The sequence below is a fragment of the Mus musculus genome, chromosome 6 (assembly GCF_000001635.26).
Source record: "Mus musculus strain C57BL/6J chromosome 6, GRCm38.p6 C57BL/6J".
NCBI lineage: Eukaryota > Metazoa > Chordata > Mammalia > Rodentia > Muridae > Mus > Mus musculus.
The window spans coordinates 89,209,159-89,216,638 of NC_000072.6; the positions used below are offsets into that span (position 1 = coordinate 89,209,159).

Here is a 7,480-nt window from a genome sequence, read left to right on the forward strand (position 1 = left end):
TGATGGTTCCTGCAGCCTCCCTCCCTCCAGCCTCCTCTTTCTTCCTTGTACCCCCACCCCAATCTAAATAACCTGTGTTAAGAAATGAGACGAGACCCAAGAGCCAATCACTCAATGGAGATGGTTACACCTGTATTGCACGCCTCTAAGCTTAGCTTATCCCACAAGACGCTGGAAATTTAGTCAAGGATAAAGATGGAAATAGAGGTAAAAATGTCCCCACCTGAAACTGGGTGACCCAGCAAGGCCTTCAGGAGAGGTACTTGGGTGCTTCTCTGTGCCTGTGTGTGAATGCAGATTTTATTCTTCCCTTCAAATGACTCAGTGGCTGAGGTGGTACCAATCCAGTAAGTCCTGCCAAAGATTGCAAGACCCGAGTATCTACAAGTGTTTTAGGCTGCAAAACTGGAGGTCTCAGCTGAGATTCACTATACACCTGCATACTACTGCCCCCTCCTGTACCCCTAAATAGGCTTTAATCTCAGGGAAGGAATGGACTGGGTCATGAGCCAAGGGTAGCAGGAAGCAGGCAGATGCTTCCATTAACCCTGTACTTACACCAGGCTTACATTCAGCTTACATGTAGGTCTGTTGGGGTGTCTGATGTGAGTTCTGGGATATGGTATAATGTTGAGACATTAAACATGTTTTAGCTGAATGAAAAAACAAAAATGTATGTCCGGTAGGGCTTGCTGGGTCAGGCCTTTTATCCCAGCATTGGGGAAATCAAAGGCAGATGGATCTCTGAGTTCAAACTCAGCGATGTTGCCATATTGAGTTCCAGGAGAACCGGGATATATAGAGACCCTCTCTCTCAAAATAAACAAAAGACAATCAATCAAATACAAGGTGCATTGAAAAGGTGTTGTGTGACTCATCTTCCTATCACCATGATTGTAGGATTTCTTCTCCAAAATCTGGAACATTCTTCAGGAAGGCTTGCCTTGTCTACTACCTAGACCTTGAAGCTGTGTCAGGTCTGTCTGCCACCAGAAGACTGCTATGGGTATTTTGAGAGCCTCAAGATGCATAGTGGTAACGGCCCGAATACAAAGAGTCAAACAAAAAAATGCACACTGTTCCACTGGAGTTTCAGGCATAGCTCTGCTTAGCTTATCCCACAAGACATTGGCACTTTTAGTCAAGGATAAAGATGGAAAAAGATGGAAATGTGTCCCCCACCTGAAACTGGGTGGCCCAGCAAGGCCTGTGGAAGATGCCCTATGAGTGCTTCTCTGTGCCCATTCGAGTACACAGATTCATTCTTTCTTTCACATGTCTCAGTGGCTGGGGTACTACGTATCCAATATGGGCTTCCTCAGATCACAGGACATGAGGGTTTAGTAGTTGTTTTGGTGTCAAAGCTGGTGTTCTCCGCTGAGATTCACTATACACCTGCATGCTGCTGCCTCCTCCTGTACCCCCAAATAGGCTCCAATCCCAGAGAAGGAGAGGACTCGGTCATGAGGCCAAAGGACACAGAAGAGGGAAGAATCTTCCATTTTCCATGTTCTTACAGGGGCTTCATGAAGATTACAGGTAGTTTGTTGGTTCTCTGATAGGACATTTGAAAAAGTGTAAAACTTTGAGACACCAAACATGTTTCAGGTAAATCAAAGTAAATAAATAGATAAATAAATAAATAAATGAATGAATGAATGAATAAATAAATAAATAAAACAATCCAAAAGAAAAACCAATCAACATGAAAGGCAGGGCATGGTGGCTCAGGCCTTTAATCCCTGTGCTGGGGAGACAGAGGAAGATGGATCTCTGAGTTCAACCTTAGGCTCATTGCAACAGTGAGCTCCAGGAGAGCCAGGACTATGTAGAGACACTCTGTCTCAACCAAGCAAACAAGCAATCACACAAGTGAGCATCCTTGTAAATCTCCCACAGCAGGGTGATGGTTCCTGTAGCCTCTCTCCCTCCAGCCTCCTCTTTCTTCATTCTACCCCCAGCCCCATGCTAATTCCCTGTGTTAAGAAATGAGACAAGACCCAGAATGTAGGGAAGACTTTATTGGAGAATGCAATGAGATGCTTCAAGGAGTGACAGTGGTCGGTGCTAAGAGGGGGTTGGGGGGGCGGTGGTCTACCATCATTTGAAAGTCTAGAACTGGCATAGAGGGCAGGGCAGGGCACTGGAGGGCAGGGCAGGATTAGGGGATGAGGATGGAGGTGGGGTGATGGGGTCCTTTCTTAGAGAAGGCACTAGAGAGTCCTGTTGTCACCTTGTCACAGCTTAATGACCTGAGTGAAGAAAACTTCAGGATTGGGAGCCTGCACCCAGGAGCCAAATCCTGCCAATCTGGGAAGCAAGGGAGAATTCATCAGAGTCCACAGTCCTGGGAAAGTCTCTCAAGCTGCCCTCCTTGCTCTTTGTCTTCTGGAGGTCCGACTCTGACTGATACAGGTTGTGGATTGTATGCTAGAGGGCTCAGAGGCACATACCCCCACCCTAATGAGGTTTTTGTAGGCAGCCTGGTTCTGAACACCCAGGGGTGTCAGACCCTATAAATGGGGCCAGTACAGAAGCTGGTATAAGTGGCCTTTTCTGATAGTGTGGCACTACACCTACACTCTAGGAGGGCATCTTGCAGGTGTGTCAGTGGAGATGATTACAAGGGTCTATTTTAAGCCTGGGGATGAAGTCTAAGGTATTTATGTCGGAAAATCCTTAAGTAGTAGAGCATGGACCCTGGCCAAAGGGACACTTTATTGGGTGTTTCTGGGGCGCTCAGATGAACCACTGAGCCTTAAAAGAGAAGGAGCCCGGGTAGAACCCTGAAAACTGGAGGAGTGAAGGTGCTCCAGGCCTGGGCTGGGGGCTCAGAGACTTAGGCCAGGGAAGGAGAAAGAGGCAGGAGTTCTGGGCTGAGATCAGGTCTTGGAAAGCCAGGATCCCATCTTTTTATACTGCCTCTCATTGGAGTCTATTCTGCCCGATTCAATGAGTTGTCTGGTTCTTCTTCATCTTCCTCTTTCTCTTCTTCTATAAACGTTAAAAAAATCTCCTGTCAGAGTGGAGATGAACAAGGGTTTGGGGTTTGCTGTTCCCATGGGATGATGACATGTGGCAGCTGCGGCCGCTATGCCAGCAATGTGTTGTTCCTCCCATGTCGAGAAAATCTGCAGGTCCGCATTGACCACACTACAGCTGCAGCAAGAGTCAACCTCATCCAGTTGTCTGTCTCTTCGGGGGTCCAGTCAGACATTTGGACATCAGCGTCATACACTAAGTGGCTATATCGTGGGAGCTTCTTGGTCCATGGCTCGATCTTGGGCACAGAGGTAGTGTGCTCTGAGAACTTCATTGCTGGACACCAGAGATTTTGCTGCATTGTCTCTGAGGCTGTGTCTCCTTCATTCACCTCTGAAGAGAACAGGCTGTCAAAATCCAGGGTCTGAAAGCGATTTTGATTCTGGTCACCCATCATGACAGTGCTTAGGGTCTCCCACATGTCTGTGCAGAAGAGAGACAGGGGATTACAAGATGCCATTGAAAAAGATGCCAAGACCAAGAAACTGTACTGAGATGAAAAACTGGAGAGGAGTCCAAAGTCAGGGCACAGCCTGTGGGGGTGGCACTGGGTCATGACAGGGGCCCATCCCCAGAGCAGCTAGGAAGCCAGTTTCAGACACACAAGCTTGGGCACCTAAACACAACCTCTGAGGCAGGAGGACTCCAAGTTCATCATCTGCCTGACCTAAAGGACAAGCTCCAGGCCTAGATCTCAGGCCAGCCTGCCTGCTTCTGAGAGACCCTTTCTTACAAAACAAAGTCATAGGATCAAAAGAGCTGAGGGGCTGGCTTCGGACTCAGGGCCTGGCAAGGGCCTCCATGGGTGAGAACCAGGGATCCGACCTGAGAACCACAGGGGGAAAAAATAAATCCTCCACGTGATATTCCTTTTGAAATCCCCCCATGTCATTCACCAGAAATCCCAGTGCTGTTCATGAGCCCCGAGAGGACCTACATCATTCCCCTAGTCCCAGCTCGGCACTACATCCCTACTCCTTCTGCCGGACTCCAAACCGCTCCTGACTCCCATTCAACCAGCACACTAGCCAAGAAGCCAGGAGCACAGGGTAACACACTCTTCAACTCAACACAACCACTCCCTGCCAAGAGGGAGTTTACTTCCCTCCAGGATGAGAAAGACCCTACCTGGACCTCCAAATAGACTGTAGGTGTTGTGTGACTCATCCCCACATGAAACTGATGGACCCAGCAAAGCCTTCGGGAGAGGTACTTGGGTGCTTCTCTGTGTCTGTGTGTGAATGCAGATTTTTTCTTTCCTTCAAATGACTCAATGGCTGTGCTGCTAGTAATCCAAAAGAGGCTGCCTCAGATTGCAAGCCCTGAGTATCTATGAGATGTTTAGGCTTCAAAGCTGGAGGTCTCAGCTGAGATTCTCTATACAGCTGCATACTGCTGCCCCCTGTCCCCAAATAGTCTGTAATCCCAAGGAAGGAGTGGACTGGGACATGAGGCCAAAGGTAGCATGCAGAGGACAGAAGCTTCCACCATTCCTGTACTTACACATGCTTACATATACATTACAAGTAGGTTTTTTGGGGCCCTTGACATGACTTTTAAAAAAGTGTATAATATTGAGACACCAACCTTGTTTCAGGTGAATCAAAAAAATAAATAAAACAAAACAAAAACCAGTCAATATGTAAGGCAGGGCGTGGTGCCTCAGGCCTTTAATTTCAGCACTGGGGAGGCAGGTGGATCTCTGAGTTCAAACTCTACCTGGTTTTCACAGTGAGTTCCAGGAGAGCCATGGCTATGTAAAGATACTTTGTCTCAAACTAACAAACAGAAACAAACAAGCCCTGTCAGAAACCTTGGTCTCTGCCCTGTTGCCTGAGGTGTGAGTGGCAGCAGTTGAGTGTTTTGTGGTTTACTTTCTAGATTATTTTGGAGGCTTGTCTCCAAATATTTTTCTGTATATCTTGTATTTCTGTGTCTTTGTATCTCTCTATTTATCTATATATCTTACTATGTCTTTATATATTTGTCTATTTATTTATCTGTATATATTCCTTGATGGATATATTCACATGTATATGAGATACTTGTGCTCAGCCTACTTTGAAATAGAAAACTGTCAAGAGATAAACCTGTAGAGCCATTTCACTCAGTGTCATGTGAATCCTATGGAGATTGCTTCAGCCATCTAGACCCCAACCCTCCTGCCTAGGCTATAAGAATGCTAGTTTCTATTTTTAAATAGCTAGTTCCTGATGATGTCTAGATTTTACATCAGAACAAGTAGTTCTCAGGAACAGAATTCGGAAATCTATGTGTACTTGCTTTTTCTTCTCCCCTGCCTCTTCTAAAACAGTACCAAGATCTGTTCTGAACAGATTTTAGGCTTACCTCCATTAATCCCACTCTCCCCTAGGAAGCCCACAGTGGGATCCAGAAAAAAATCAATTACGAAAAAATAGCAAAGCCGATGTATATTCCAAAAACTCATGTATCAGTCCCAACATAAAGAGTAATGAAACACACATTCCCAGTTGTTGCAAGGTGTCAGGCAAAGTCATGTTTTATTTGTCCCAATTAGACAATAAATACCTGGAGAGACAGTTCAGCAGGACACTGCAATCAGCCTGAGTTGGACCCTATCAGAATTTGAGCCAACAAATGGCTTTGGGAGTGTAACTGTTCCAAGATCACATTTACATTGAAGGATGCTGAAGTTGAATTAAGGTGCCATTGCTTTGACCTTGACAGTCTTTGCCAGAGTTCCGTGCAGCTCCTGTGCAAAACAAAACAGAACAAAACAAAACAAAACAAAAAACCTTGTACAAAAGGTTTACACTTGTCTTATTCTGTAAGAAGGAACTAAACTGAAGCCATTTTCAATAAAATCTCCATTTTGAACAGCTTTCAAATAAAGTTTAAGTCCCCTAGACCTCTCTGGGTAACTTACATATCCCTTGGCAGAAAGAGATATGTCAGAAGGCAACTGACTTCCTGGTTGTTAAATTGCAACATGAATGCTAGGCAAGTTGCCCCGGCACTGCTGAATAAGCCAACCAATTGGAACAGGATAAGTGTTCGTGCTCCTAAGGGAGTCTCTTATCCCCAAACTCCGATTGGTGGCATAACTTGGCACAGAGTTTTGAAGATTTTGAGCTTAAAATCTCTCTACCATTTGGCTTGGGGTCCAAGTTCACCTGCTGAGTCTTTTTTGGTTTCCCTGATCAATCAGCAGCAGCCTGGTTAGAATAAATGTGTGTCATCTGCTTAATTACTTACTAAGATGAATGTTTGAAGATGAAATCAGGCCCTGAGTCTGTGCTGTTGTCTCTGACCAGTCAATTTTTGCTGCTTAATTTAAATAAAGATCTTGCTTTGCTGGACTTTCATGACTGCTTGGGTCGTTTTGGTGTTTTGGACCCCAGCAATTCAGATCTTATACTTGGTACCCCAAGTGCAGTCAACAGCCTCTGTCTGAGCCCCGGCTCTCCCTGAATACTGCTCTGGGGGATCCCCATTATCTCACCAGCCCTACCTTCTCAGGCCAGAATTGGCACTGAGGTCATTGTTTATATACCTCTAGGCACTTCACCCCTCCCCCATCCTTTTTTCCTGCTTTCCAGGATTCCAAAATTAGTCCCTTCATTCACGACTCAGCATGGACACCCCAAACAGCAGTCTTCATAGAGACCCAACTCTGAATTCTCCAGAGGTTCAGCCCTGAGTTGTATTTTGTCTGAGGATATTGTTACCAAACACACTTTTTGTGATACTGCCAGTGTTTATCTTTCAATTAATAATTTGACTCGGTTCACATTTGTTTAATCTCAAATTAGCAACCGACATCGCTCTTCCCCTCCAAGGAAAGAAGACGCTTACCATCCTGTGTTGTCTTCTGTGAAGCTCCTAGCACTCTGGGTGGTTGTTTGGAATCTTGACTTGATCTCAGTGTAAATATATATATATATTTTAAATCTGTGCTTAATTAGAGTTGGCAATAGCTCTCACACATGACTGCTCCATCACTTATGACCTACATAATCCCTTTCTGAATGCATTTCCTTAAAATTTTCTTCTTCAGCTTCTATAACATGTAACTCATTGCATTCCATCATTTACGTTTTCCTTTTATTCTTTGGCGAAGTTGGAAAGGTTTGGGGTATTTTAATTGACAATCTGTTTGGGTTTAGAATTCCAGGTGCAGAGTCTTTGCCCTTAGTTTCTTGTTTGTTTGGTCCTTATCGTTTAATTTACCTCTTTCCTCTCTTTTGCTGCTGAGAACTGTGATTTTTATCAGAATCTGTCTCCTTATAAATACTCTGTTTTTCTGCTTGGGAACTAACAGGATTTCCCTCTTCCTTTGATATTTCGGCCTGTCACTGGGTTGTAATTACACCTTTTTTCCCTCCTGCAGGGGTTGTTCTGCTACGCGCTTAGTGTGACCTTTCCACTTGAAGTTTAATTTCTTTCTTCAGTTTCA

The 7,480-nt window shown here is 45.0% G+C and overlaps 1 long non-coding RNA gene across 1 annotated transcript; it reads right to left on the minus strand.

Moving 5' to 3' along the window:
- Window positions 1–3,038: 3,038 nt before the first annotated feature.
- Window positions 3,039–7,021, minus strand: Gm839 (predicted gene 839). Its single transcript, NR_033190.1, has 3 exons — window positions 6,880–7,021; window positions 5,593–5,776; window positions 3,039–3,465 (listed from the first exon to the last, which is right to left on the minus strand). It is a non-coding gene; the product is annotated as a predicted gene 839 (long non-coding RNA).
- Window positions 7,022–7,480: the final 459 nt, after the last annotated feature.